The sequence below is a fragment of the Phyllobates terribilis genome, unplaced genomic scaffold, assembly GCF_046119375.1.
Source record: "Phyllobates terribilis strain yellow unplaced genomic scaffold, ASM4611937v1 Scaffold_5__5_contigs__length_657084704, whole genome shotgun sequence".
In the NCBI taxonomy this organism is placed as follows: domain Eukaryota; kingdom Metazoa; phylum Chordata; class Amphibia; order Anura; family Dendrobatidae; genus Phyllobates; species Phyllobates terribilis.
The window spans coordinates 40,314,501-40,324,973 of NW_027362765.1; the positions used below are offsets into that span (position 1 = coordinate 40,314,501).

General features: G+C 51.4%; 1 pseudogene; it reads right to left on the bottom strand.

The window, feature by feature from the left end:
- Window positions 1–8,914, bottom strand: part of LOC141271420 (uncharacterized) — a 101,222-nt pseudogene extending 92,308 nt beyond the window's left edge.
- Window positions 8,915–10,473: the final 1,559 nt, after the last annotated feature.

The following is a 10,473-nucleotide window of genomic DNA, read 5'->3' on the forward strand; positions in this document are numbered from 1 at the left end:
CATGCTTCCCACTTCCCATCTTCTACCACCCTTTCCTATTACCCTTTCTCTTGTACCCTTGTCCCTTAGTTAGATTTTCCATTAAGTATGTGACTGTAAATATCCTATCTGTAATAAACCCCCTCTTAAAGATCCAGTAGCTCTTATTAATTAATATTAACTGGCACCCCAAAATTCAGCAGATTCTACAAGGAGTTATAGGTTAAATGAAAAATACAATATCACTGGATATCTGGAAGCATCTCCTGTGTGTAGATAAATTAATTAGCAGGTAGTTTACAGTTTCAAGGGGAGCAAACTTTTAACATGCACTTCCTCGTTAGCAAAGAGGCACTATAGCAAAGGTGAAGATACTGAGGCAGATGGGACATCTCCATTTAATCAGAACATTACATGGTGGAAATGGAAATGCCATATTTATAATAATCTGATATCAACACCGTGCACGGATAAATCTGAGATCAATCTAAGATCAAGGGACAAAATCACTGCTGTGGGTTCAAGTGCCAGGATTTTCAGCCTTGGGAAACCACAGAAATGTAGTATCAACCTGAATTATGGATATATTATAGTCGTGTTTCATGTGTCGAGTATGACGAAAGTATTCTCTGAAATACTGTATGGTGCTCATATTATCCCATTAGAAGATTCCTGTGGGAAAATCTGACAAATTTAGAATTATAGTTTTGCTCTCATGTTCCATGCATACAATTCGCCTCCTGTCACCTGACTAGGACGAGTGGTGAGGGATATAGATTATATCCTTTGTAATATCTCCTTCAAAAAAAACGTCAGCCAGATCCGAGAGAGACATAATCTGTAAATCCGTCCTAATTTCTGGTGTGATTTCCCTTGCAAAGAATCGCTCATGGATCTAATCTTTATTTATTCAACCCTTTTTGTTTTATACTATTTTTGCTGGTATGTATTTTTTTTTATTGTTTCATCTTTTTGTAACCTTTTAAGCACAGTACCTTATATTTCATATATTAGATCTAAAATGTAAAAAGTTTGTTTTTAACTGCTCTAAATGTACCCACAACCTTAAAGAGGGAAAGTATAATCTGGTTGTGTTACCCTGTGATATAGGCCAGAGTGCAACATGATTACTTATCAGGTGCTTGGGAAAACTGGGTGGTGTGTATCATAGTGGGTTACCAAGGGCAGGTGTTTTCCATCAAAATGGCAAGTGGTGGCTGTTATGGATCCGGGTGGTGGAACCTCTGTGCTGCGGTGCAAGGAGGGACCAGAGGGACGTGACTAAGTATCTACTCGGCCTGACCAAGGTCGCACGGCGGCTTAGTCGACTCCGTGAACCAGGGAGGGACCGAGCAGAGGGACCAGGTGCCACTCTGGGACCGACCTTGTATGAGAGCAGGTGACTCCCACGGGAAGGCAGGAACCGACTGGTACAGTGGAAGAGCACGGCAGGCAGGCTGACGGGTGGTCCAGGTAGTCAGGCAGGCTGATTTGGCTGATAGACAGACAGATGCTCCGGGTAGGCAAGCTGGCGGGCACAACAGGTAACTGGCAAGTGCTTCCAGGTAAGCAGGCAAGCGGGCACGGCAGGTAGAGGCAGGTGCTTCCAGGTAAGCAGGCAATCGGGCACGGCTGGTAACAGGCAGGTGCTTCCAGGTAAGCAGGCGGGCGGGCAAGGCAGGTAACAGGCAGGGGCTTCCAGGTAAGCAGGCAGGCAGGCACGGCAGGTAACAGGCAGGGGCTTCCAGGTAAGCTGGCGGGCAGAATCCATAGATAGACTGGCGGACTGGACTGTAGGCAGACTTTCGGGCAGGAAAGTAGTCAGACTGGCGGACTGGACTGAAGAACAGACTGGCTGACAGGACTGACTTGCAGAGGACCTGAGGGCTGAAGCAAAGTAAGTATAACAGAGCAACAACCTTGCAAGGGCACATATTGGAGGAGGTGCCTTTTATAGAGAAAACCCTCCGGCCATTGGTCGAGGACTTTTTAATATGGCGCGCGCGGCCCCTTTTAGAGGGAGGGAGCGCGCGCCCTAAGCACAGTGCCAGGAAAGCTGCGTGCACCAGCAGCAGCAGCAGGGAGGCTGGAAGACGCCGGAGCAGGACCGCGGCGGTAGGGGGGACGGCGTCTCTGCCTGGCAGGGGGCAGAGACGCCGATGCTACAGTACCCCCCCTTTACGCACCCTCTTTTTTAGGCCAGCAAGAAATTCTTTAAGAAGAAGAGGGGCATGGATGTTCTCCCTGGGTTCCCAAGACCTCTCCTCCGGGCCAAATCCCTTCCAATCCACCAGAAAAAAAGTTTTTTCCTCTTACCCTTTTGGTGGCCAAAATGTTCTCTACCTCATAGACGTCCTCAGCAGAGACTGGCGCTGGAGTGGTACATGGATCATCAGAAAAAGAATTAAGAACAGCTGGTTTGAGGAGAGATACGTGGAAGGAGGAGTTGAGAATCCGTAAGGTGGCCGGGAGTTTTAGCTTGTAAGCCACGGGATTAATTTGCTTGAGAACCTCAAATGGACCGATGAACCGTGGACCAAACTTATGCGATGGTATTTTGAGCCGAACATGTTTGGAGGAGAGCCAGACCCTGTCTCCCGGACGGAATTGAGGCGGATCCAGACATCTCTTATCGGCATGTTTCTTCATCCGCTCAGAGGACTGAAGAAGTGTGGATCTAGTGTTCTCCCAAATGGTAGAAAATTTGCTGACCAGAGACTCTGCAGCAGGATTGTCCACAGAAGCGGAGATGGGAAATGGAATCCGGGGGTGTTGGCCGTAGACCACAAAGAATGGGGATTTGGAAGAAGACTCATTCTCATGGTTGTTATAGGAGAACTCGGCCCAGGGCAGGAGCTCAACCTAATCGTTATGGTGAGCATTGACGAATTGCCGGAGAAAGCTGGTGAGGACCTGGTTGATACGTTCTACTTGACCATTGGACTGGGGATGATAAGAAGAGGAGAAGTCTAGAGTTACATCCAGCTTAGCTCTCCAGAAGCGCAAAGTGAACTGAACCCCGCGATCAGACACAATGTGGAGGGGAAGGCCGTGGAGACAAAAGATGTGATGGATGAAGTCCTTAGCCAGTTCAGATGCGGACGGGAGACCAGACAGAGGGATGAAGTGGGCCATTTTAGAAAAGCGGTCAGCGACCACCCAAATGACCGTACAACCGGCAGAAACAGGGAGATCCGTAATAAAGTCCATAGCTATGTGTTGCCACGGGGCAGAAGGTACGGGTAAAGGCAGGAGACGGCTGGCGGGAAGATGCCTGGGAACTTTGTTAAGGGCGCAGGAGGAACAAGCCGAGACGAAATCCGTAACATCCTTGCGTAGAGAGGGCCACCAGTAATGCCAGGTGATGAGCAGGAAGGTCTTCCTCTGGCCTGCATGGAAGGCTAGTTTAGACGAATGACCCCAGAGAAGAATCTTCTTACGATCCGGAACAGCTACAAAAGTCTTACCGGGTGGAAGATGAGACAGGTCAAACGGGGCCACAGGCATTACTCTTGAGGGGTCGATGATATGCAGAAGCTCCTCCTCTAGGTCGGAGGACAGGAATGAGCGGGATAGAGCGTCGGCTTTAATGTTCTTGTCCGCAGGGCGGTAGGTTAGAGTAAAGCAAAATCGGGCAAAGAACAGTGACCACCGGCCCTGACGTGGATTGAGTTTCTGGGCGTTTTGTAAATAGGCCAGGTTTTTGTGGTCTGTGTAGATGACTATCGGGTGCAGAGCCCCTTCCTGCAGGTAGCGCCACTCCTCCAGCACCAATTTGATAGCAAGCAGCTCACGATCTCCTATGGAGTAGTTGTGCTCGGATGAGGAGAAGAGCTTGGAGAAAAAGCCGCAGGTTACCTTTCTTCCAGACAGGGATTTCTGGGTGAGCAAAGCTCCAGCTCCGGAGGAGGAAGCATCAACCGCCAGGAAGAACTGCTTGTTGCAATCCGGGCGGTGCAGCACAGGAGCAGAGGAAAAGGCTTGTTTTAGGGAGATGAAGGCCTCCTCCGCTTCGGAAGTCCATTCCTTGGGATTTGCTCCCTTACAGGTGAGAGCGGAGATGGGAGTGGTCCAGGAGGAGAAATAAGGGATGAAGAGGCGGTAATAATTTGCGAAGCCCAGGAATCACTGAATAACCTTCAACCCCTCCGGTCGGGGCCATTTTGAGACGGCAGAAACCTTCTCGGGATCCATCCGAAGACCAGTCTCGGAGATAATATATCCCAGGAACGGAAGGGAAGTCTGCTCGAAGAGACATTTCTCAAATTTTGCGTAGAGACGATTCTGCTGGAGCCTTAGCAGAACCTGAAGAACATTCCTCCGGTGTGTGGGCAGATCCGGAGAGAAGACCAAGATATCGTCCAGGTACACCACTACGCAAGAATACAAGAGATCTCGGAAGATGCCATTAACCAGCTCCTGGAAGACGGCTGGAGCATTACAGAGACCAAAGGGCATCACGCGGTATTCATAGTGACCGTTTCGGGTGTTGAATGCCGTCTTCCCTCATCTCCCTGGCGGTTCCGGACCATATTGTACACTCCACGAAGATCAAGTTTGGTGAAGATCCTCTCGCCTTTAAGGCAGTCAAACAGCTCCGAGATGAGAGGCAGGGGGTACTTATTCTTGATGGTAATCTGGTTTAGGCCCCTGTAGTCGATACACGGCCGTAGCGAGCATTCTTTCTTTTTAACGAAGAAGAATCCTGCTCCAGCCGGGGAAGTAGATTTCTGAATGAACCCCCTAGCAAGATTCTCTTCAATGTACTCAGACATGGCCCGGGTCTTAGCCAGCGACAAGGGGTAGATACGCCCACGGGGAGGAGAAGAACCGGGTACCAAGTCAATGGGGTAATCATAGGGCCTATGGGGTGGAAGATTCTCAGCCTCCTTCTTGTCAAAGACGTCCGCATAGGACCAGTAGGGTGCCGGCAGACCAGGTAGATTAGCCAGAGAAGACGGAGGTCGAGCCGGACGAACCGGAACCAGGCAGGTCTCATGGCAATCCTGCCCCCAACGGAGCACCTCAACAGATCGCCAATTCAGGACGGGTTCATGTCTCTGTAGCCAGGGTAGACCTAGCAGTAGGGAGTGAGAGAGTCCAGATAGCACATGAAAGGAGATCCTCTCCGAGTGCAGCATACCCACCTGAAGGGTTACTGCCTCTGTGACGAGCAAGATGGTCTCCTGAAGAAGTCTCCCATCCACGGAAGCAACTGCCAATAGTTCAGTCAGACGTTTGGTAGGAATCTGATACCGCTCCACAAGGGCCTGAGAAATGAGATTTCCAGTGGCTCCGGAATACAGGTGGGCGGTCTCAAAGAAGCGGGTCTCACCACTAGGAATAGAAACGGATAGAGTCAAGGGTGGAGAGGATTTACTCTTGCCTAGGACGACCTCTCCGAGCGGTCCTAGACACTGGAGTTTCCTGGCTTCAACGGACAGGAATGGATCTGATGCTCTTTACTGCCACAGTAGAAGCAGCTCCCCTCGGCTCGGCGGGTCTCTTGGCGAGACTTGACCATCTTGGTCTGGTCAATCTGCATGTGTTTGGGCGAGCGTGACCGGGGAATTGCTGGTTGGGATGCAGGTTTCTGGAATACAGGAGCGAGACGAGGTAATCTTCTCTCCCGGGTAGTCTCCTTAACTCGTTCCAAGAAACGGATGTCAATCCGGGTAGCTAGTGATACCAGGTCGTCCAGAAGGTGGAGACCAGGGCCTCGTTGTTCCAGGCAAGCTCAGATGCAAGGGTACGGAACTGTATGACATACTGGCCCACTGTGAGACTCCCTTGGCAGAGACGGAGAAGAGAGGAGGCAGTAGAAGTCTTTTGTCCTGGCTCATCGAAGACCTTCCGGAAGGCAGTGAGGAAAGCCGGAAGATAGGACACCAGGGGATTCCCTCTCTCCCATAGAGGGTTTAGCCATGCCAATGCTTCCCCGGTGAGGTGAGACATAATGAACGCCACCTTGGCCCGGTCAGGGGGAAACTGATGTGCCAGGAGTTCAAAGTGCAGTGTGCACTGGTTCAGGAAGCCCCGACATAAGATGGGGTCACCACCAAAACATGGGGGCGCAGAGAGACAGGGTCCAGAGCCATGTGCCATAGTGCCAGTGTGTTGAGGTGCCGCCGGAGAAGGTGCCGCTCGGCTGGAGACGGACACAGACGGGGTGGACAGCGTGTCCAGGCGGGAGTTGACAGACTGCAGGTAGGTCAGGATAGTTTCCTGTTGGGATCTCTGATGAGAAACCTCCTGGTACAGGTCAGACAGCAAAGGAGCCTGGGAGCCACCAGGTTCCATGGCCTGTGCAAACTGTTACAGATCCGGGTGGTGCAACCTCTGTGCTGCGGTGCAAGGAGGGACCAGAGGGATGTGATTAAGTATCTACTTGGCCTGACCAAGGTCGCACGTCGGCTTAGTCGACTCCGTGAACCAGGGAGGGACCGAGCAGAGGGACCAGGTGCCACCGCTGAGATATATCTGTGCTACAGTAAATTTATCACTTAAACATGAGCCATGTATGAGGGAGTCGGAGTTGTGGAGTCGGAGTCATGGAAATTGAGGAGTTGGAGTCGGAGGTTTGGCTTACCAACTCCACAGCCCTGTGTGCAACAACCACTGTGTGGTAACTTTTGGAAAGTCAGAAATAATCACTACTCCTATAGAGAAATTCCCTAAGAGATACAATTTGAGAAGCAGGGTTACTTTATGATTTTTATACTGTTCCGATTTCCTGGTGGCTCTTCTTAATAAAAAGTATCCTAGCAGCCAATTTTTTTTCTCTCGATTGAGTTTCTTGACTATATTTTAGACATTTAAAGAGAACTTATTTACATAGTTCAGAGCTAAAGTGTCTTAAATTTAGATTTCAGACATTCGCAGACACATTAGAGACTTTTTTTTTTTAAAAGACCTCCAGTTATTTGCAGACTCGCAAGAGGGTGGCAGACCAATCATACTGCAATCCAATTTATCATACCTAGCGAAACTTTTGAAAAAGAAGATGTTGTACTATACAATAAGTAGGGAAAGTTTTGGGTAGAGGAGCAAGCAATGGTCTAGTGGCAGTGTTGGGACCACTTGATAGTGATATGGCCGGACTACACCACAAATAAAGAAGCCACAGCCAGTGACTGAGAAGAATCTGTGACTTCTCCGCATTTAGTGGTTACTACTCACCTGGGCGGTTATCTCTAGGAATCTCCTCTTTACACGGCTCATCACCCCTCACATATGTCTCTGTAGTATTAATATGGGTCAGATCTTTACCCTGAAACAAAGACTGTAAAAGTCACAGACAGATGGAGAAGTCACATCTATGATCAGCTCTAATCCTGCCATCTCCACCGTTCTCATAACACAAGTATAAAACATATAATACTGGGGGATAAAACAAGACTGAACACAAGACCTTCACAGCCATCTACACATCATAGGGGAGATCTCATGACACCTTCTCTCCATCTACCTGTTGATCCTGAGGAAAATTGGGACTTTCTTCTGTAGAGTCTTGAAGAAAAGGACAGGGACATCTCTCTGGTGTTGTCCCTTTACTGGATACAACTGGAGGAAACACACACAGGGAATCAATTCATTCCTTACACACAGATAATTATAGTCTGGTCCATTACCTGGTGATGTGAGGGGCTGGGGAACCTCCATCATGACGTCCTTGTACAAATCTTTGTGTTCTTCTAAAAACTCCCACTCCTCCATGGAGAAATAGATGGTGACATCCTGACATCTTATAGGAACCTGATGCATACAATGATACTGTCATTCCCCCGATCTCTTTATAGCATTACTGTATAATGTCCCAGTATTCCCAGCAGTGTCACCTCTCCAGTCAGCAGCTCAATCATCTTGTAGATGAGTTCTAGGATCTTCTGGTCATTGACGTCCTCATGTATCAGGGAATGAGGTGGAGTTCCAATAATTGGGCACAGGGGTCTTCCCCATCCCTCAGACACAGGGGCCTGACAGCTCTCACTAGAGGTCTTCTTCACTACTGTGTAATCCTGGTTATGGGAGAGACACATTAATAAATCTCACTACAGACATTTCCAGAGTCCTCACCTCTCCAGTTCTGTCCATCTGTTATTCCCATAGATAAGAATAATGTAATGTGACATCATCAGAATCTCTCACCTCTCCAGTAAGCCGGAAGAGGATCTCTAGGGTGAGGTGTAATATCCTCTCCGCCATCTTGTCCCTATCCCTATCCATCTATGACGGGTCAATCAGGAAAATTCTTTTATATAGAAGGTCTCCACTGAGAGGATCCGATATTGTAGGGACCTGAATGGGGAGAAGATGATGATGTGACATGATAAAGATCTCATGTAATAACACAATTACAGGCGATAATGAGGTGAAATTTGAGGCGATAGAACGTGTAGATGTTGGATTTTGTCTGAACATATCTTCTGTGATTGAGGTCACGACCTCCCATTACATTCACAGACAACTGATATGTCATATCAACTGACCTACAAAGCCAACCAAACCTTTCTCCTCCGTACTAATCTCCCCATATCTTCCCTCATGTAATCTCCGGTCCTCCCAAGGCCTCCTTCTTTCCTCCACACTTTTTTTTGTAACTTGGTATGTAGCCCCTCCTCATGTACAGCACCGTGGAATTAATGGTGCTATACAAATAAATAATATCATTCATAGTGACATCACCGCTGTGACAGATGACATACAGTAGTAGCAGAGACTGAAAGAAGCACAAGATTGTCAGCCCTAGAACAATACAGCCATACTGTGTGCTCCACTCTGTACACTATATACACACAGCTCTGAGTATACAGCACACAGTGCTGAGGGTAATTACTGCACCCAGTAATGGGGGATCTCCACATACCTCCACCTGCAGAGCCGCCACCACATATATGGCTGTTCTGTGCGCACAGGACCTGTGATGAGGTCACAGGAGGGGAGGAGTCAGGGGTCACATGATCAGGGGCCTCAGTGGATGCAGGACTCTGCTGTGCTGGTTGTCATGGTGCTGGATGAGGTGAAGGTTATGTGTGGGGTCAGGAGGGGTTTACAGTGTGGATGTAGCGGAGCCGTGTGTGTACGAGGTGTACGGAGCGGAGCCGCGTGTACGAGGTGTACGGAGCGGAGCCGTGTGTGTACGAGGTGTACGGAGCAGAGCCGCGGGTGTACGAGGTGTACGGAGCAGAGCCGCCTGTGTACGAGGCGTACGGAGCGGAGCAGTTCGTGTGCGAGGCGTACGGAGCGGAGCCGCGCGTGTGCGAGGTGTACGGAGCGGAGCCGCGCGTGTACGAGGTGTACGGAGCGGAGCCGCGCGTGTACGAGGCGTAAGGAAGCGGAGCCCCGCGTGTACGAGGCGTACGGAGCGGAGCAGCTCGTGTGCGAGGTGTACGGAGCGGCGCGTGTGCGAGGTGAGCGGAACCGCGCGTGTGCAAGGCGTACGGAGCAGAGCCGCGCGTGTACGAGGTGTATGGAGCCGCGCGTGTACGAGGTGTACGTAGCGGAGCCGCGCGTGTACGAGGTGTATGGAGGGGAGCCGCGCGTGTACGAGGTGTATGGAGGGGAGCCGCGCGTGTGCGAGGCGTACGGAGCAGAGCCGCGCGTGTACGAGGTGTATGGAGCCGCGCGTGTACGAGGTGTACGTAGCGGAGCCGCGCGTGTACGAGGTGTACGGAGCGGAGCCGCGCGTGTACGAGGTGTACGGAGCGGAGCCGCGTGTGTACGAGGTGTACGGAGGGGAGCCGCGTGTGTACGAGGCGTAAGGAACGGAGCAGCTCGTGTGCGAGGCGTACGGAGCGGAGCCGCGCGTGTGCGAGGTGTACGGAGCGGAGCCGCGCGTGTACGAGGTGTACGGAGCGGAGCCGCGCGTGTACGAGGTGTACGGAGTGGAGCCGCGCGTGTACGAGGTGTACGGAGCGGAGCCGCGCGTGTACGAGGTGTACGGAGCGGAGCCGCGCGTGTATGAGGCGTAAGGAAGCGGAGCCCCGCGTGTACGAGGTGTACGGAGCAGAGCAGCTCGTGTGCGAGGTGTACGGAGCGGAGCCGCGCGTGTGCGAGGTTTATGGAGCGGAGCCGCGCGTGTAAGAGGTGTACGGAGCCGCGCGTGTACGAGGTGTACGGAGCGGAGCCGCACGTGTACGAGGTGTACGGAGCGGAGCCGCGCGTGTACGAGGTGTACGGAGGGGAGCCGCGCGTGTACGAGGTGTACGGAGGGGAGCCGCGTGTGTACGAGGTGTACGGAGGGGAGCCGCGTGTGTACGAGGTGTACGGAGCGGAGCTGCGTGTGTACGAGGTGTACGGAGCCGCGCGTGTACGAGGTGTACGGAGCGGAGCCGCGCGTGTACGAGGTGTACGGAGCAGAGCTGCGTGTGTACGAGGTGTACGGACCGGAACCGCTTGTGTACGAGGTGTATGGAGGGGAGCCACGGGTGTACGGAGCGGAGCTGCGTGTGTACGAGGCGTGCGGAGCTGAGCCGTTTGTGTACAGAGCTAACT